This window comes from Schistocerca piceifrons, chromosome 7, assembly GCF_021461385.2.
Source record: "Schistocerca piceifrons isolate TAMUIC-IGC-003096 chromosome 7, iqSchPice1.1, whole genome shotgun sequence".
In the NCBI taxonomy this organism is placed as follows: Eukaryota; Metazoa; Arthropoda; class Insecta; order Orthoptera; family Acrididae; genus Schistocerca; species Schistocerca piceifrons.
The window spans coordinates 10,277,953-10,299,880 of NC_060144.1; the positions used below are offsets into that span (position 1 = coordinate 10,277,953).

General features: G+C 39.6%; 1 protein-coding gene across 2 annotated transcripts in view; it reads right to left on the minus strand.

Annotated features, from left to right (window-relative positions):
• LOC124804608 (RNA-binding protein 41-like) overlaps positions 1-21,928 on the minus strand; it is a 57,028-nt gene that overhangs the window by 32,667 nt on the left and 2,433 nt on the right. The window lies entirely within an intron of this gene.

The window sequence follows — 21,928 nt, forward strand, 5'->3', positions numbered from 1 at the left end:
ACAATACATGAAAGTCACAGATCAAGAGCAAGGCGTGTGTACACTTTAACAGTCAAATCGTAACTGAGTCCGAGTCTAGCGGCCGCTGGCTGGCTGGCTGGCCGGCGCAGCTGCTGCATGACTGGCAGACAGCGCCAAATGTGGAGGATGTGCGTAACTGCGCGGCGGCACTTTGAAAGATCGGCGAGTCACAACATATTAGGGATCAGTGAGTCACAATATATTAGCGCACACAGATCTTGGGGCTGGCCTATGGAGATAATTCACTGAATCAGTTTGCACTGCTCTGCAATACTTAAGGATGAGGTAGATAAAGTAACACAGTGAAACCCCTATTTTACATTTTCATGTGGTCGAAACTCAAAACGCAAAATTGAGGAAAATGCAGACTCGAGGAAAATGTTAAAACCCCAAAATATGAGTAAAAACATATGTAATTGGCATATGTGATTAAAAATTGTTATCCTCTCATACACATTGTATAAAACCTGTATAACTGAAGGAAATGAAATGTACAAGACAATATTTATGGAATAATTTGTGGTAGTGAATTTCATCAGTTCTTAAAAAATCACGGATATGTAACAGCATGTAAAAACTTGTCAAAAATTGAAATTGATATATGAGTAGATGGTAGTCAACCTATTTTCTGACATGCTATGACCACAAATAATACGTGGAAACATTAAAACGAAAACTGTGAAGTATGGTAAAAGGTGTCAGAATCTAATGTGGGGAAAGGGGGGGGGGGGGGGGGGGGGGGAGGTATGTTTTCCTTCTGTAGCTAATGACAGTGCAGCATATGCTGGTGATGTGAACACTATGACCTCTAGTGAATTGCTTGTAAAATCTCCATGTTCATTGTGCCAAGCAGTTGATGTGGTGTACTTTGCAGTATCGCCAACATGTGCTGTTTGCAGTTTGAACTCGTTGCTTGCGGGTTTCATGACAGCACATACAAGGTCTGTTCAAAAAATTCTGGAACTTTGTCCACAAAATTTTTATGCGCTTATCTTTTACTTTTTGTGCATGGTCTCCTTCAAAACACTCTCTTCCTCAACTGATACACCACTGCCAATGCTGTTTCCACTTTCAGAAGCAATCTTGGTATGCCTCTTGCCAAATTGCGCACAGCGGCGTCGGTGAATTTTCTTTTATCTCGTCTGTCATTGCAAATCTTCATCCTTTCAACTTGGTTTTCACTTTGGAAATAAAAACAAAAAAAAGTCAGCAGGGGCCAAGTTTGGAGAGTATGGAGGATGAGACAGTACAGTGAATTATTACTATTATTATTACTATTACTATTACTATTACTATTACTATTACTATTATTATTATTATTATTATTATTATTATTATTATTATTTCTATATTTCTCAGACCTTAGGTCTGGTTAAAAATGGAAAGTAACGCGGACCTTCATCAAGCATGACTTCCTTTTAACTGTACGGTATATGTTACATTGCATTTAGGAACTTTCGGGTAATTGAACATGTATCAATAATTACAGATTTCTGTAGTCGTATATGTAAGTTTGGATGTAGCTGTATTGCGTTGATGTACTGGTGGATATTGTGTGGTATCACTCCTGTAGTTGATACTATAATTGGTATAATGTCAACTTTATCCTGATGCCACATGTCCTTGACTTCCTCAGTCAGTTGGATGTATTTTGAATTTTTTCTCCTGTTTTCTTTTGTATATTTGTTGTATTGGGTACAGATATTTCAATTAGTTGTGTTAATTTCTTCATTTTATTGGTGTGTATGATGTCAGGTTTGTTATGTGGTGTTGTTTTATCTGTTATAATAGTTCTGTTCCAGTATAATTTGTATTCATCGTTCTCCAGTACATTTTGTGGTGTATACTTGTATGTGGGAACGTGTTGTTTTATAAGTTTATGTTGTAAGGCAAGCTGTTGATGTATTATTTTTGCTACATTGTCATGTCTTCTGGGGTATTCAGTATTTGATAGTATTGTACATCCACTTGTGATGTGATCTACTGTTTCTATTTGTTGTTTACAAAGTCTGCATTTATCTGTTGTGGTATTGGGATCTTTAATAATATGGTTGCTGTAATATCTGGTCTTTATTGTTTGATCCTGTATTGCAATCATGAATCCTTCTGCTCACTGTATATATTGTCTTTTCTTAGCCATGTGTTGGATGTGTCTTGATCAATGTGTGGCTGTGTTAGATGATACAGGTGCTTTACTTTCTTCGTATTTGTTGATGTTATGTGATCTAAAGGGTTGTAGAAGTGGTTATGAAATTGCAGTGGTGTAGCCGATGAATTTATATGAGTGATTGCTTTGTGCATTTTGCTAGTTTCTGCTTGTTCTAGAAAGAATTTTCTTAAATTTTCTACCTGTCCATAATGTAGGTTTTTTATGTCGATGAATCCCCTTCCTCCTTCCTTTCTGCTTAATGTGAATCTTTCTGTTGCTCAATGTATGTGATGTATTCTATATTTGTGGCATTGTAGTCGTGTAAGTGTACCGAGTGCTTCTAGGTCTGTGTTACTCCATTTCACTACCCAAAATGAGTAGGCCAATATTGGTATAGCATAAGTATTTATAGCTTTGGTCTTGTTTCTTGCTGTCAATTCTGTTTTCAGTATTTTTGTTAGTCTTTGCCTATATTTTTCTTTTAGTTCTTCTTTAATATTTGTATTATCTATTCCTATTTTTTGGTCTGTATCCTAGATATTTATAGGCATCTGTTTTTTCCATCGCTTCTATGCAGTCGCTGTGGTTATCCAATATGTAATCTTCTTGTTTAGTGTGTTTTCCCTTGACTATGCTATTTTTCTTACATTTGTCTGTTCCAAAAGCCATATTTATATCATTGCTGAATACTTCTGTTATCTTTAGTAATTGGTTGAGTTGTTGATTTGCTGCTGCCAGTAGTTTTAGATCATCCATGTATAGCAAATGTGTGATTTTGTGTTGGTATGTTCCAGTAATACTGTAGCCATAATTTGTATTATTTAGCATATTGGATAGTGGGTTCAGATCAAGGCAGAACCAGAAAGGACTTAATGAGTCTCCATGGTATATTCCACACTTAACCTGTATTGGCTGTGATGTGATATTATTTGAATTTGTTTGGATATTAAGTGTGGTTTTCCAATTTTTCATTACTATGTTTAGGAACTGTATCAATTTAGGATCTACTTTGTATATTTCCAATATTTGTAGTAACCATGAGTGGGGTACACTATCAAAAGCTTTTTGGTAATCAATGTATGCATAGTGTAGCGACATTTGTTTAGTTTTAGCTTGATATGTCACCTCTGCATCTATTATCAGTTGCTCTTTACATCCTCATGCTCCTTTGCGACAGCCTTTTTGTTCTTCATTTATAATTTTGTTCTGTGTTGTATGTGTCATTAATTTCTGTGAAATGACTGAAGTTAATATTTTGTATATTGTTGGTAGGCATGTTATAGGGTGATATTTAGCTGGGTTTGCTTGATCTTTAGCTTTCAGATAAGTTATTCCATGTGTAAGTGTACAAGGTGCATTCAAGTTCTAAGGCCTCCGATTTTTTTCTCCGGACTGGAAAGAGATAGAAACATGCGCATTGTTTTAAAATGAGGCCGCGTTCATTGTCAATATGTCCCAGAGATGGCAGCACCGTACGGCAGATGGAATTTTACTGCCAGCGGCGAGAATGAGAACTGTTTTAAATACTTAAAATGGCGACGTTTTCCTTACTTGAACAGCGTGCAATCATTCGTTTTCTGAATTTGCGTGGTGTGAAACCAATTGAAATTCATCGACAGTTGAAGGAGACATGTGGTGATGGAGTTATGGATGTGTCGAAAGTGCATTCGAGGTTGGGACAGTTTAATGAAGGCAGAACATCGTGTGACAACAAACCGAAACAACCTCAGGCTCGCACAAGCCGGTCTGACGACATGATCAAGAAAGTGGAGAGAATTGTTTTGGGGGATCGCCGAATGACTGTTGAACAGATCGCCTCCAGAGTTGGCATTTCTGTGCGTTCTGTGCACACAATCCTGCATGATGACCTGAAAATGAGAAAAGTGTCATCCAGATGGGTGCCACGAATGCTGACGGACGACCACATGGCTGCCCGTGTGGCATGTTGCCAAGCAATGTTGATGCACAATGACAGCATGAATGGGACTTTCTTTTCGTCGGTTGTGACAATGGATGAGACGTGGATGCCATTTTTCAATCCAGAAACAAAGCGCCAGTCAGTTCAATGGAAGCACACAGATTCACTGCCACCAAAAAAATTTCGGGTAACCGTCAGTGCTGAAAAAATGATGGTGTCCATGTTCTGGGACAGCGAGGGCGTAATCCTTACCCATTGTGTTCCAAAGGGCACTACGGTAACAGGTGCATCCTACGAAAATGTTTTGAAGAACAAATTCCTTCCTGCACTGCAACAAAAACGTCCGGGAAGGGCTGCGCATGTGCCGTTTCACCAAGACAACGCACCCGCACATCGAGCTAAGGTTACGCAACAGTTTCTTCGTGATAACAACTTTGAAGTGATTCCTCATGCTCCCTACTCACCTGACCTGGCTCCTAGTGACTTTTGCCTTTTTCCAACAATGAAAGACACTCTCCGTGGCCGCACATTCACCAGCCGTGCTGCTGTTGCCTCAGCGATTTTCCAGTGGTCAAAACAGACTCCTAAAGAAGCCTTCGCCGCTGCCATGGAACCATGGCATCAGCGTTGTGAAAAATTTGTACGCCTGTAGGGTGATTACGTCGAGAAGTAACGCCAGTTTCATCGATTTCGGGTGAGTAGTTAATTAGAAAAAAATCGGAGGCCTTAGAACTTGAATGCACCTCGTATCGGGGAATGTGTATGGGTCTGCAATGTAACTGTTAAATAATTTATGATATGAATATAATAGAGGGAAACATTCCACGTGGGAAAAATATATCTAAAAACAAAGATGATGTGACTTACCATACCAAAGCGCTGGCAGGTCGATAGACACACAAACATATACACAAAATTCCAGCTTTCGCAACCAATGGTTGCTTCATCAGGAAAGAGGGAAGGAGAGGGAAAGACAAAAGGGTGTGTGTGGGGGGGGGGGGGGGGGGGGCGCGCGCTTCTTCCCTCTTTCCTGATGAAATGAAGCAACCGTTGGTTGCGAAAGCTTGAATTTTGTGTGTATGTTTGTGTGTCTATCGACCTGCCAGCGCTTTCGTATGGTAAGTCACATCATCTTTGTTTTTAGATATGTTTAAATAATTTAGTTAGATGTGAATGTGTTGCGGTGAACTCCTTTAGCCAGAAATTTGCTATTTTATCTTTTCCAGGGGCTTTCCAATTGTGAGTAGAATTAATTGCTTGGGTGAATTCATGTTGCAAAATTATCACTTCAGGCATTTGTGGTATCATCTTGTATGTGTCTGTTTCTGCTTGTATCCACCGTGCATGCCTGTTATGTTGTACCGGGTTTGACCATATGTTGCTCCAGAAGTGTTCCATGTCTGTTGTGTCTGGTGGATTGTGTATTTTAATGTGTGTGTTATCCATTGTCTGGCAAAATTTCTTTTGGTTTGTGTTGAATGTTTGGTTTTGTTACCTTCTATTTTCACTTTTTTTGTATCTTCTAAGTTGTTTGGCCAATGCTTGTAATTTCTGCTTCTTTTCATCTAATTGCTCTATCGCTTCTTGTTGTGAGATTTTACCTAACTTTTTTCGTTTTTTTTTCTGACATTTCATTTCTTATAAATTGTGTTAGCTGTCCGATGTCTTTACTCAGTTTTTCTATTCTGATCTGTAGCCTGTGTTGCCATGCTGGTTTTGTGGGTTTCTTCTGTGTGTTGGTTGGTTCTAATCTCTGCCTAGTGTGTACATTTAGTGTAGTGGGTGTGCCTATATAAACCAGTCATTGCAACTCTTCCATAGTTGTGTATTCATTTATTTTGTTGTGTATGATTGTGTTGATAGTTGTTATTGTTGTTTCGACTTGTGGGTTATTTGGTGGTCTATGCAAGAATGGTCTAATGTCTGTATTTGCGTCTTTGTATTCTATATATGTCAGCTGAAATTTTTCTTCTATATCTAACGTGTGTCACTTCGTGTTCTATTTGTGCTTGTTCTGGTGGCTGTCTTAAGATTTCGTTTTCCTCTGATTGTTTAATGGATGCGTGTTGTTCTTTGTTTGTTTGCTCTGGGATGTTTGAGTCCATTACTGTATTTTCTTCTTCTTCTGATTGCACATTATTTTGGTCTAGTATTTGTTGTACTTGTTGTTTGATGTTTTCTAATTCTGACTGGGGTATCCTGTTATTTTTTATTATTACACGGATCTGATCAGCTAGTCGTTGTTCTGTTAAAAAATTTAATTCTGGGTATCTGGTAATAAATGTTGTGTATACTTGTGATCTGTATCCAGTTGGTTCCTAAGTTTGTTGCTTGGTAATAACAGAACATGAGGTGTCGATTAACTTCATCTGACCATCTCATCCTCTGTCTTTGTTTTCCTTCTAGGGTGGTTGCAGGAAGCATATCCTACAAAACACCTCTATTTGGATTTAAATCATTTTCAAGTTGGCTAGCAGTGTCGTTACCATTGTGGGCGGGCATAGGGTTCAAGCGTCGTCCCCGACCATGACGGCGCTTGTCCGAGGCTTCTTTAGTTCTGTCCTGAACCAACTAATCACACTAAAAGGGGGGTTAGCCCTATTAGTGGTTTGTTCTTTTCGTCGCCTTTTACGACTGGCAGAACATACCGGAGGCCTATTATTATTATTATTTTATTTTTGCTATAGTTACACACCAATAGGGATGAATGTGTGGGTACACTATCATGATGCAAGTGCCATGAATTGTGTCACTACATTTCGGGCAATTTCCTTCTCACATTTTCTCGCAGGCATTGCAGCATATCCCGCTAGTACCATCAATTAACAGTTTATCCCTGTGGCAGAAATTCATGACAAACTAATCTTTCAGAGTCAAAGAAAACTATCAGCATGGCTTTGATATTTGACCTAACCTGACGAGCTTTTTTGGCCTTGGAAAACCTTTTCTGACACACTTGAAGACTGAACCTTGGTAACAACATCTTAATAATAGACTCACATCTCATCAACAGTTATGATTCTCTTAAGGAACATATCGTTCTGATTTGTGCCATCCAGAAACTCTTCACAGACTGAGGTGAAGGTCTTTCTGGTCTTGACTCTTGACCCATGCGACGAACTTGGTGGCAACACAACGCATTCCAAGATGCCGTGTCAGGATTTCATGACATGATCTGATTGAAATGTTACTTTCTTCCGCAATCTCTTGAACAACCAGTCTTCAACTAGCATGCATAATTTCACTGACATTCCTGACATGAGTGTTGTAGGTAGACATTGGAAGGCATCCTGGACGAGCATCATCTTCAACTTCCGTCTGGCCACTTCTTAACTGTTTCAACCATTCGTAACACCGAGTATGGCTTAAGCACTAATCACCGAAGGCTTCCTGGATCATTTGATGTGTCTCTGTAAAGGTTCTTGAGCAGGGCCGGTGCAAGGCACGTGCGAAATGTGCGGCCGCACGGGGCAGCACTTTCCGAGGGGCGGCAAATCTGTCCCCCCCCCCCCTTTTTTTTTTGGACAAACTCAACATTCATGCCCAAGAGGGGATTCGAAACCAAACATATGAGGGAGTGGCTTCGGGAACTGTGGCATGGCACCTCGACTACCTGCTGGCCGTCCCTGTTGAACAAGGGGAGGGAGGAGGACTAATTTCTTCCTCGCCATTGTGGCAGCACCGTCGTGTTTACGCCAGAGGAACAGAGGGGGAGGGGGGGGGGGGGGAAGCAGTCTGGCGTACACGCCAGTATTGTTATGAGTGGAACGCCGCCAGCCTGTTATGTGCCATGCATTTACTCACAACTAATTTTGCAGAAGACGAAATCTAATTTGGAAATTCAAATGCAATGTTCGATACTGCGGTTACATGTTAAGCCTGAAGCAATTTTGCTAAGGCCTTCAATGGTAGTTTCCGAGTGTTTTATTCTTCCCAGATTATGGAAAAAAAAAAAAAAAGGTTGAACAATTACTACAGTCAAACATGTCCAACACCTACAATGGCTAGAAGTATTCCGAATGGGTAAATACGCTGTGAGTAATTACAAGGGATAAAGACATTGCTAATAAGCCTGGCAGTAGTTGGGTTTTGACATATTTTTGAAAATTTTTGGTATCCGTTTCTGAGTGATAGTTGAACGTTTTGGTTTTTGAGCCATGAAAGACCTGTCTCCGCCTGCATGAACAACAATTAAACTCTGACCGGCACTTTTGTTTGACAATACTACTCGCACACTATTACTTTGTCAACATTTATTTACTGTATTATGCGTGTGAATCCATGTTTCATCTTAGTAAACTACTGGTCGCTTTGATTCTGATGAAAACATGAGAAAGTATGGTCTTTTAGCAACAATGCCCTCTCGTGCGCACAAAACAAAACGTTAATTTTGACACCTTCTAAAACAAAAATCCATAGACAGAACATTGCTTCTAAGTGATTCCTTGCTAGCTTTGAAGCTCATTTCTGTTTGACAAACGTTGTGCAGTTTTCGCAAAGTTCGTATTTCTTTCTATTGTTCACAATGCCATAGAAATTGCTGCCTGATAATACATTTGTCCACATCATTGGTCACAGACTTATTGTTTTGTCCAGGAGACAAGACTCGATGGGGTATACGATGTCCGAATTCGGGAGCATTTCCAGGGATTTCTTCCAGTGCCCAATTCTTCAAGCTCCACTTTGACGCAGGTCGTACTCAAGTTCTTGGAAGATAAAAAAATCCTATTGTGTAATATGAGAGGGTAAGGATATGACAATGGAGTAAATATGAAAAGAAAGAAATCTGGTCTCTAGAAAAGAATTTCAGATATGAACAAAAGAGCATTTTATGTACCATGTAGCAGTCACTCATTGAATCTTGTTGTAAACGATGCTAAATATGCTGTTTCCATGTTTTTGACAGTGAAAAGCTTGTATGACTTCTTCTCGTCCTCCGTTCGACTTTGGGATGTCTTGAAGAAGTATCTGCCTAACCTGTCGCTGAAGCCACTGAGCAACACTAGGTGGTAAAGTCGCATCGATGCACTTACTCCCCTGAGGTTTCAAATTGGAGGCGTTTATGACGCACTGGTTCAGATATCACAAGAATTCGAAGGCATTACCGCTCATGATGCAATGTCACTTGAGAATCAAATAAAATATTACACCTTTCCCACTTCTCTGGTAATCTGGTACGACGTTCTGTTTCACATCAGTGAAGTGAGTAAGACCCTCCAGACCATTGACATAAATGTTGCTGAGGCCCTTCGAAATGTTTGAAAAAACGAAAGCACATTTTGAGACCTGCAGAACAGAAGAAAAGTTTGTGTATTTCTTGACAGATTCCAAAGAATTGGCTACAGAATTAGAGCTAGAAGAGCTAACATAACCACGAATAAGTGTTTCCCGGCGACGAAGTAAGAAGCCAATACACTTTACCTATGAAGGAAGGGATGAGACAATAGAAAACCCAACAAAACATTACAAAATTGAATTCTACTATTATCTTTTAGATATAGTAACCACATCTTTGGATGAGAGATGAAATCAACTGAAATCTCATTGTGATTATTTTGATTTTCTCTACGACATTGGCGAGCTGAAGAAAGCACCTCCTGGCAGCCTGGACACAGTGTCGAAACCTCGAAGCGATTTTGCAAGATCATGAGTCAAGTGACATTGATGCACTGGAGTTGAGGGAAGAACTAAAAGTGCTTTCAACATTGTTGAAACCTGGAATAGGTCCAAAAGAGACTCTGAACTTTACAGGAAGACGTAATTTTTGCCCTAATGTTAACATTGCTCTGAGAATTCTCCTAACACTCCCAGTGACAGTTGCGAGTGGAGAGAGGAGTTTCTCAAAACTGAAACTGATAAAGACATACAGCTGATAAATGATAGCCAAACTCATTTGAATGATCTTGCAACAATATCAATTGAGCACGAGCTTGCAGTGGACTTAAATTACACAGATAGTGTGAAAGAGTTTGCACAAGTAAACGCCAGGAAGGTTCGATTTCTCTAGTATTTTTTAAAATTTTTATATTATGATCAGTGTCTTGGTTATTGTTGTTTCTTATTTTGTTCAACATTGAATAGTTATTGTAAATATTATTGTTCAAACCAAATTATCGTTAAATTGTAAATATATTTTGTTTTCCATTGAATACATTATGTGTTCACAACCACTGAAAAATGTTTATTTACTTTAACTGTACGGCCTTGCCACAGTGGCTACACCGGTTCCCTTGAGATCACCGAAGTTAAGCACTGTTGGGCGTGGTCAGCACTTGGATGGGTGACCACCAGGCCGCCATGCGCTGTTGCCATTTTTCGTGGTGCACTCAGCCTCGTGATACCAATTGAGGAGCTACTCGACCGAATAGTAGCGGCTTCCATCAAGAATACCATCATAATGACCGGGAGAGGGGTGTGCTGACCCTACACCCCTCCTATCCACATCCTCCACTGAGGATGACACGGCAGTCGGATGGTCCCGGTAGACCACTTGTGGCCTGAAGATGGAGTCGCAATAAATAAACTGTAAGTTCATGCCGTGCGGAATTAGCTGAGCCGTCTAAGGTGCTGCAGCCATGGACTTTGCGGCTGGTCCCGGCAGAGGTTCGAGTCCTCTCTCGGGCATGGGTGTGTGTGTTTGTCCTTAGGATAATTTAGGTTAAGTAGTGTGTAAGCTTAGGGACTGATGACCTTAGCAATTAAGTCCCATAAGATTTCACACACATTTGAACATTTTGGTAAATTCACAAGGCTTATTAAAATTAGCTAGATTTCTTCAATCAGGTCTGTCTCCATTTTTCAGTTGGTGCCCAGCGACTGTTTTGTACAAATCTGTGGAGAACGTCACCAATCAGGCGCACTCTTTGTTTTTATTTTTATTTTCCAGATCTACATAGATTTCGAGCACAGTGCGGCTATTCTCAATGCTTTAAGTTATGTCTACATCTATACCGTCATGCTAAACATAACTGTCAACATGACGGTTTAGATGTAAGCACATATTAAAAGCTCTGGGGCTGGCCAGTCAGTGGCCGAAACCTAGGTAGATCTGAAAAGTAAAAACAAAAATTGCAGTTGATTGCTGACATTTCCTACAGATTCGTTTCGTAAAAAAAAAAAAAAAAAAAAAAAAAAAAAAAAAAAAAAAAAAAAAAAAAAAAAAATGTGGGGGGGGGGGGCAATTTAGCAACTCGCACGGGGCGGCACTTGGGCTTGCGCCGGCCCTGTTCTTGTGTCACACAAAATTTAATGTAGATGCATTGCCCCCCTAACCCTGCCATCTTGAAATTGGCATACTGGTTGACACAACAGTCTACACATTACAGCACTCAACAATAACTAACAGGCATAAAACAGTGAAAATTCAGGCTGTTACACTTCAAACACAGGCACATGCAGGGATGCCAACTGAATTTCGCTCCAACGCACCATTGGCACGAAATTATGAATGTTCCAGAATTTTTTCAAACAACATCGTACATACAAACAAGCAAGTTTTCCTTCGCATGTGTTACTTATTTAAACAACGAATGTGAAATAAAGTTTAACCTGCTGTGATTTCAATGTCTATGCGTCCCAGAACCTGTTACATTTACAACAATCTGTCTGCCATCACAACGCACTAAATACCATTGAGGACTGCAACAAAGACAAACAAGCCATTGCACAACTGTTCACTGAACACATGGAATAACCAACATTGGCTGCAATCAGTAGAGGCACAAATGTTCCGGATTCTGTCGACAGGTTGCAAGCAGAACTGCAGTAGGTAGTGAAGGGTGTAAGAGGTAAACTAATCTTTGTGGAAGCCGTTGTCACTGGATACCGATCACATCAGCCGTACTTTGGAACAAGCCATCAAGTAAGCTTGGCTTGCCAATTATCACTATATGCTAGAAGCCACTGAATTAGCATGACATCACCACACTATAGAACTATTGGCTGCAAGTGGAAAAGTTTTAATCTGGCCTTGTTTACTGTATTTCACAGTTTTCAGCTTATTTCAGCATGTAGCTATAAATTGGTGCTATTTCCCAGGTGAACATAAATTGAAAGAACCATCAAAAATGCGCATTTTAAGCTATAATTTGTGGCCGTAGTTTATTGGGAAATGATTCAATTACCTCCTACATCATTAGCAAAAGTGATGATCTTTTCAAGTCCTCCTGGTGCCCTACAGAATACCTAGTGGCAAAACCCACTCTTTTTCCTAATACGTCTAGTATATGACATAAAATTTTGAAATTCTTTTCTCGTTTGTTTGTGATTTCATTATGTCAGTTGACATTATGAGTGTTGTGAAATGGCTACCTAGGAGGAGAAGAATGAAATTCTCGCACTGACTTTGATTTATAACTTCTGTGCCTGTTTATAATCCAGTACTTTAGGAATTTTGAATGTTTCATAAGCTAAGGTCTTTAGACGACTTGTGTGTGTTAGTGTGGTGTAGTGGTTGCGCTGGCTTTTAGGTGAAGTAACAAGTCACTAGCCAATACGAGCTCACTAGCCAGAAATGGCCGACATTTCCTCAATTCTGACCACACACATTCTTTGAGACTCAGTATTTGCATTTAAAAGGTTGACGAATTATATTTTTGCTGAATACAGTACATTGGAAATACATGAAAAAAGACAAGACTGAGTTATAAGTGGTACAAGAAAAGTTGGCGGCTGTGTCCCTTTGTCACGTACTGACCACACACATTCTTTGAGACTCAGTATTTGCATTTAAAAGGTTGACGAATTATATTTTTGCTGAATACAGTACATTGGAAATACATGAAAAAAGACAAGACTGAGTTATAAGTGGTACAAGAAAAGTTGGCGGCTGTGTCCCTTTGTCACGTACTGGCTCAGTCCAGATTGTCCATTACTGCTATAACCTAGCAGTAGTTGTATCATAATTGCACATTGAAGCTAAACATTGACAGTTGTGATGGAAATGCCAATTATGGATTACATCAGCATTTCCTCTCTCATGTCTCCCCTCTTGTGCAATGGCCTAAAATATTGCCTTTACTTTGGCATCACCTTCAGTGTGAACCCTCTGTCTTTTGTGCAACTTATAACTTGTTCAGGCACATCAAATGTCAACAGTAACAATACAGGATAAAGTCAAGCGGGATGTCAAATATGAATGTAGAATCGAGGTAAACCTTACTAGGAAAAGGCATAAAACTGGGGAATTTTTTGCATTGATCCTATGGGTTTTTCACAAGAGCTATGAATTTATGGTGTAGAATCAGAACAAAAATGTAACATCGGAGAACGTAAAATCAAATTTCCACTGTATAACATTTTAACTACTGGCTGAAAATGAAAAAAAAATGTGGGAGCACATTTCCAGGGATCTCCCAGTCGTGCTCACAAAGCTGGATGTCACATGACGTGAGGTCAGCATGACTACAGTGCCAAATGGGTCTGGCAGTTGAAGGAATGGGAGAAAACAGTGTGTGTCAACCAGTGAGCAGTTTCGTAGCATTGTGGTGGTGTCTCCCATTGTACCCTGGTCCAGAGACAATGTTTGATGGCTTCATATTGGGAAGAATAATCAGGAAAACAGAATGAGGATGATATGCGACAAGTGTAACCCAGCAGTTTTCTATTGCTCACAACACTGTTTCACGTGCATGGGTAGCACTCCAAATCGTGGGCACTGCTGCTCACAGGAGAAGAGGTTGGTCAACCACTGTCAACTATAACAACAGATGATCACTACATTGTGCAACAGGCAAGAAGGGACCCATGTCAAACAGAAGGTGCAATTGCAACCACATTTAACAGAAAGCAAGGCAGACAATCTCATGCTTCATCATGGCACGGCAAATGTATGGTGGTGGTCTCTCTGCCCGGCGATCAGTTTGTTGTGTTCCATTGCACCCACACATTGGCAATGCCGTTTGTGATGGTACCAAAAGCACTGGGTCTAGACCAACAAGGAAAAGGCTATTTGCTCTTCTTGAATGAGTGCAGATTGAGGCTGAGTAGTGATTCTGGATCCACCCTCACATGGAAAGTGGTGGGAACATTTAATGTAAGCAGGAAAATTGCCGAACATGAGCATTTTGGTGGTCTAGGTGCTATGGTGCACAGAGGCATAAAGTTGGGTGGCCGTACATATCTTCAGATTGTTGAATGCAGTACATTTTCCAGTCAGTGTTATTGTGATACTTGACTCCTCCTCCATGTGCATCTTTTCAGGGATGCTTTCTGCCCCAACTTCAGTTTTACGCATGACAATGCTTAAACATAACGAGGTATCTTGAAGAGAATGACCACCTCAATGCCAACCAGTATGGATGTCGAAAACATCGATCATGTGAAACCTGTCACTTTTCTAACATGGCATATTGAAAGCTTTGGATAGGGTAGATGCAGTGTTTCTTGATTCCTGAAAAGCATTTGACTCAGTACTCTCAAAAGTACAATCATATGGGGTATCAAGTGAAATTTGTGACTGGATTGAGGACTTTTTGATAGGGAGATCACAGCATGTATCTTGGATGGAGACTCATCAGATGTAGAAGTAACTTCAAGTGTGCTCCAGGGAAGTGTGTTGGGATCCTTGCTGTTAATGTTGTATATTGATGACCTTGCAGACAATATTAACAGTAAAACTAGGATTTTTTCAAGTGATGCAGTTATCTATAATGAAGTACTATCTCAGAGAAGCTGCATAAATATTCAAACAAATCTTGATAAGATATCAATGTGGTGTAAAAACTGGCAACTTGCTCTAAATGTTCAGAAATGTAATATTTTACACTTCACAAAATGGAGAAACATAGTATCCTATGACTATAATATCAATGAGTCACTGTTGGAATCAGCCAACTGATACAAATACCTGGATGTAACATCCTGTAGGGATATGAAAAAGAATGATCACATAATAGAGAAGGAAAGTTGCCACTCACCATATAGCAGAGGAGACGTTGAGTCGCAGATAGGCACAACAAAAAGATGCTCACAATTAAAGCTTTCGGCCATTAAGGTCTTTGTCAACAACAACAACACACATACACACACACACACACACACACACACACACACACACACACACACACACACACACACACACTCTCTCTCTCTCTCTCTCTCTCTCTCTCTCTCTCTCTCTCTCTCTCTGCAGTCTCAGCCAACTGAAGATGGTTTCAGTTGCCTGAGGCTGCAGTCGTGTGTGTGTGAATTGCGTTTGCATGTGCGTTTCTTGTGCCTGTCTGCGACTCAGCAACTTTGCCATATGGTGAGTGGAAACTTTCCTTCTCTAATATTGTTACATTCCTTCCTGGATTTTCCATAGAATGATCACATTAGTTCAATTGTGGGTACAGCAGGTGGTAGACTTTGGTTTATTCGTAGGATACTGAGGAAGTGCACTCAGTCTACAAAAGAGATTGCTTACAAATCACTCATGTGACCGGTTCTAGAATATTGGTCAAGTGTCTGGGACCCTTACCAGACAGGACTAACAGATGATACTGAATAGACACAGAGAGGGGCAGCACGAATGGTCACAGGTTTGTTTAATCCGTGGGAGAGTGTCACAGAGATACTGAGGGAAGTGAACTGACAGCCTCATGAAGACAGACGCGAACTATCCCAAGAAAATCTATTAACAAAGTTTCAAGAACCGGCTTTAAATGATTACTCTATGGATATACTACAACCCTCTGTGTATCACTCACGTAGGGATCACGAGGATAAGATTAGAATAATTACTGCATGCACACAGGCATTCAAACTATCATTCTTCCCGTGCTCCATATGTGAATGGAACAGGAAGAAACCCTAATAACTGGTACAATGGGACATACCTACTTCCACACCCCTCATGGTGGATTGCAGAGTAAGCTGTAGATACAGATGTAGAACTGCATTGAACAGTGCAGGTTGAGCAACTCTTAGAACAACATGGTATTAGGTAAATGGACTGGCCTGCCAGTTCCCTCAACTTAAATCTCATCAATGGGTAGACGTATTGCAGCACACCCACACGAACCATCGACCATTGAGCAATTGTCAACCAAACACCTTCCACGATAACTCCTCACCAACCTTCTGGCCAGCATGGGGTGTGTTGTAGAGCATGCAATGCTGTACATGGTGATCACACACCCTATTAAGAACCAGGCCCCGTCTTTTGTAATGTAAATGGGACCATCGTGAATCACAGGTGCAATTATTGTTTTTCGATAATAGTGTCATGACTATTCACCCCATTGCTTATTTCTTTCAGTTACCTTCTGGACTATACTGTAGCAGTTTTTTCTATGTACATCAAATTTTCATCCAGCTATGTTACTTGGTAGTGACATATCACGTGAAAGTTACTTTTGTATCCTCAGTATAATTGTTCAGACATTTGCTCATGCCATGTATGCTGCTACAGAATCTGCCCAAGTTTGACTGTGAACTATCTATTGTAAATATGTTGGACATCCATCTGTTACTCAGCCTATTGCCCCATTGAGCAAGTCAAAGCCTCTTATTATTCATAATAATCCTGACATAAGAATTGTGTGTAGCTTCTGGCATGTCTAACAAAACATGAAGTATATCTAAAAACAAAGATGATGTGACTTACCAAATGAAAGCGCTGGCAGGTTGACAGACACACAAACAAACACAAACATACACACAAAATTCAAGCTTTCGCAACCAATGGTTGCTTCATCAGGAAAGAGGGAAAGACGAAAGGATGTGGGTTTTAAGGGAGAGGGTAAGGAGTCATTCCAATCCCAGGAGCGGAAAGACTTACCTTAGGGGGAAAAAAGGACAGGTATACACTCGCATACACACACACATCCATCCGCACATGGTATGTGCATACACACACACACATCCATCTGCACATACCATGTGCGGATGGATGTGTGTGTGTATGGGAGTGTATACCTGTCCTTTTTTCCCCCTAAGGTAAGTCTTTCCGCTCCTGGAATTGGAATGACTCCTTACCCTCTCCCTTAAAACCCACATCCTTTCGTCTTTCCCTCTTTCCTGATGAAGCAACCGTTGGTTGCGAAAGCTTGAATTTTGTGTGTATGTTTGTGTGTCTATCAATCTGCCAGCGTTTTCATTTGGTAAGTCACATCATCTTTGTTTTTAGATATATTTTTCCCACATGGAATGTTTCCCTCTATTAAAAACATGAAGTATGCTTGATAAGAAGTCTTGAGACACGCCTTTTCATTTGTAGTCCTAATTTTATGTATGACAGTGCAGCCACTAATGTTAAGGAAAACTGGTGCTTTGAGTTACATGTTGTAACTGCTGTTTATCTACAAGTACCAAACTGAGATTTATGAAAATCATGTAAGTAAATCACTAAGGAAAGAAAAGGGGAAATAACTTGACCCTGTAATGACAGGAGCAGGTTGTTATTGTCATCTCAAATCAGTATATACAGTTACTGCAGATATTGTGGTGCTAAACTGTTCTGCATCAAGTTCACACTACCAGCTACGCAAATAAAATTTAAGTGCAGATCTAGGTATCGAGCTAGGCCATAGCAGTGTGGGGAATGTGAAGTTATTACTTCAAGTAGGGCTTACCAATTTTAAAGCATTGCAGAGAAATATTATCATTTAAATGTTGATAAAGCAGCTGCACAAATAACTACATTGTTGCACATCCGTGTGACTGAGCCAAATGCATTTACAATTATAATGTACACCATCAAAACGTAAGGCCTAATTTTCATGTTATGTGAACAAGTTACAAATAGTATCAGAAAATTAGATTCTTTATTAGCATTGTCACTCAAAACTTGAAATGTTATGTACAGTGATGCCTGGTGTGGTACTTATCTGATAATTTGGGATGAACAATACTTTATGCTGGATCATTGCTTATCAAATTTTTATGAACACCAGAACATTCTATACAATATGATTGTAGTTTGTATTCTCTTCAGAATTTTTCTGAATATTTTTCCAATTACACACTGGTAGCACATTTTCATTTCCAATGCCATTAAGCCCCAGAGCCATCTCAATGAATATTACATTTCAAGTCAGTAAATGCTTTTGTTGGTTTTGGATGCTAAAGAAATTAGTGAATGAGAAGACTTACAACACCCAGGTAAAAATGAGCAAATATGTTAAGAAAACATTATTTAAATGTGAATCATTCACTCTGCTGTGGAGCACATGCTGTTTTGAAACTTCACAAACTGTCCACCATGAACTACGGGTTGTTTCAGAAATGAAGCTTTCAATTTGCAGCACAGGGTCTGCCATCTTGAGACATTCAGACAGATTTAAACTATGGGCAAGACCAGAACTTTAAATCGTAATCTTGGCTTTCGCAGCATTCCAGAAACAACCCCCAGTCATCCATAATTATCCTCAGAAATTTGTATCATTATGGAAAGGCTCTTAAGATACTTCAGTGGAAGTCTAGGGGGTATTGGTACCAACTCTGTACAAAACAGTCTTTGCCACAGGGAACTGTAGATCAGCTGCACAAGTACAAAATAGAGCTGCTGTCCTCTAATTACCAGAACAAAATAGGAGAATCTAAATTCTACTTACTTCTTAGATTGACAGATAACTCATTATAACTTGTTTCTGATTTGACAGTGGTCTCCATCTTTGCTTAAATTTATTTTATGGACGTAAGGCCAAGGTCAAGGCATAATTCTCTGCCTAACATTTTGTCTCCCACTGCTGGAGACATCATTAGAGGTTTTAATGACTCAGAAAGCAGTTACAGACTGGAACAGGCTCAATAAGCTGAACTTTTATATGTATGCATGTCACGAACTGACTGTTGCTCGGATACTTATAAACAGTTTAGCTTACTGAGTTTCTTCGAGTCTGTAACTGCTTTCTCAGCTGTTTAAGCCTCTGTGATTATGTTTCCAGTGCTAGAGCATGAAATGTTAAGCAGAAAATTGTGCCTTGGACCTCAACCTTACACCCATGAAACAATTCTCAGCAGTTACACAAATACCAGCCCTAAACACCTGCAATCTAAGTCTTTATATTTTATTTGTCCCTTGACCCCGTATAACAGGTCCCTAATCCTGAATAATCTCATTTTTTGCTATTTTCTGTCTTACTGAAGAAAGCTGGAATGTATGTTTTCATTTTTCGCACACTTGGATAATATAAACTTTTTCTGTTTTATTTGATAGTAGTTTCATTTCAGAGGTTGTTTTTCCCACAGACATTGAAATATTAGCAGTTGATGCCTGTATTAGATGATTTGACAATTTCATCATTAATGGTTGTTACAGCAGAATATTATTAAACTGATTGACACAGCAAAGAATTGGATGAAACATGTGAACACCAATGATTATAGCTACCAGTGGAAGAAGAAAGTGGAATTAACACGCAGCACTATTCGCATTAACCCCAACCTGCTTTCATACCTTACTACACATCGCACAGGGTTGCTTAATAGAAAGGTGAGCCAGACCCTGAATGAATTTGCGTGCTGATATAAAAACATTCTCCGATACACCACCCAGGCTGAGCACAGTTCTTAGATAGTACTCCATCTCAATATCATAATTTCCAATAAAGACCAGGTAAAACATGAAGACACACCCACAGATCAGCTTTCACTGGGCGCGTGACACAGAGGAATTTACTCTCTGAGGATGGCATATGTTTGTAATGTCAGGTAGGGCATCTGGTCACAAAATTATAATAAGAACAACTGTCAAATCAGAGACGGACAAACGCCCACTGTGAGTGGACTTACTATAGATGGGACAAACACTGAAGGAAAGAAAGATATGTGACTAAAGCTTACTATACTAATGAAACCATACACCGAGTTTCATGAAGTGGTAACATGTCCATAGATGTGAATGTCCTCCTTTTGCTTTAGTACTTCTAGCTGAACCTACAAGGAAGTGAAACATGGACAATAAACAGTAAAGGCAAGAGAAGAATAGACACTTTTGAAATGTGGTGTAACAGAAGAACACTTAAGATCAGATGGGTAGATCAAGTAATGAAGTACTGATGAGAAAAGAGCTTTAAGGCACATGACCAAAGGAAGTGACATGCTGAGGGGACACACCATATGACATTGATGGATGTCTGAAAGGTAAAAATTGTACAAGGAGACGAAAGCTTGACTACAGCAAGCAGAGCATGTGGCTATAGGTTGCAGTAGTTATTTACAGAAGTAGAGATTTGCAAAGTATAAACTAGAATGGAAAGATGCATCAAACCGGTCTTCAGATTTAAGACTACAGGAACAGTTCAAGATCATATTACAAAACATTTCAATTTTACTGTTACCAATCGGACTTGTCATTTTGATGGTGAAGGACTCTGATAATTACATTACACTCGCTACACACAAAGAGAAAGCTTAAGTCACTTTAACAATCTGTAGCAGGCCTTCTTTGAAACATGTTTGTCAATAATCGCCTTGCGTAGCTACAACGTGTAAGTGAAGACAGCCATGCATGAATACCCACCCACCTCCCCACGGGTCGTAACCCCTGCAACCCTTATAAGATAAAGATGTTTCAGTAGCTGATTAGTGTTTTTTGTCTTTTAAAAAAAAAAAATCTCATGGGATAGAACGAACAGATCAGAAAGATAAATATAATAAACTAAAACAGAATTTCGAGGAAACAGATAATTAAAATAAGTAATAAGTGTTTTTAAATTAAAAAAAAAAAAATCTCATGAGATAGAACGAACAGATCAGAAAAGTAAATAAAATAAGATAAAACAGAACTGGAGACAGCCACACTCAAACCAAACTCCGCGCCTTCATGACGTCACACACAACAACACCCTTACGTCACGGGTCAAAGCCGACGCGTTGGATCGGACGCTTCTGTCGACCCGGTATTAGTCTCGATCAATGACAATGTAAATATTTGTGTGTTTTGTGAAGCAACATTGGCGCAGCTTCCTGTAAGATGTGAAGAGAAAACAAGGGGGCATGTAAACGGCTGGTTGTAAGTACCCAATATGAGGTCAGCTGAAAATGTGTTTTGTAGCAAAGATTTTAAGTAATTGTGCCAGATTTTGATGTCAATGTAGTCACTGAATGCAAAATATTTGGAAAAACAATAGTAATAGTCAGAAAAGTTTGCAAGATATTCCCCACAACAAATAATAGTGGCAAGGTACTTCGTGAAAATAACTATTTCGACATCACAACTACTACCACTAGTCATCATGCCATGACAAAAAGGTGGGGGGGAGGGGGGGGGGGGGGGGAAGAGAGAGAAATACATTCTGCATGAAATGTTTGTTGCAACAAGAATTATAGTTATTCTCACAGCATCACATTTGTTGGTTTTGCCAACTCACAAGTAAACTGTCACTTTCCAATCCAGCCTAGACTTCAGATTGCTCCACAATAGTCACCAACACAACTGTTCTTTATTCAGCTATGTCACTAAATAAATTTCTCAGCCAATAAGAGGGACAGAGAGCAAATGCCATGTCAAACTACATGCAGTGGGAAATAACTGAAATACTGTAACTTACTTTTGTATTATATTTTTGAACACATAGGAAAGTATTAAAACTGTGGTGGCAGGGAGTCAAAAGAAATCTTTCACAACTCCAACATAACCATGAATGACCTCTGAATAGTGTCAAATGGTTTGAATATTGGCACTCAGAATTCATTGTCTTCCCTTGATTTCCTAAAACTACCCTACATTTATTATATAAACAGCAATGTTGCCAACCAACATCCCACAGAGTCAAAGCACTCGGATTAGAACTGCTCCTATTTGAAGCATTACCTGTATAGTAATAGCACAAATGTAGACATATATGGATCTGCTGCAGGTCAATCTTTTATCACAACCTCTATTTGGCATTCACATTCATCAGCTTCACCAACTC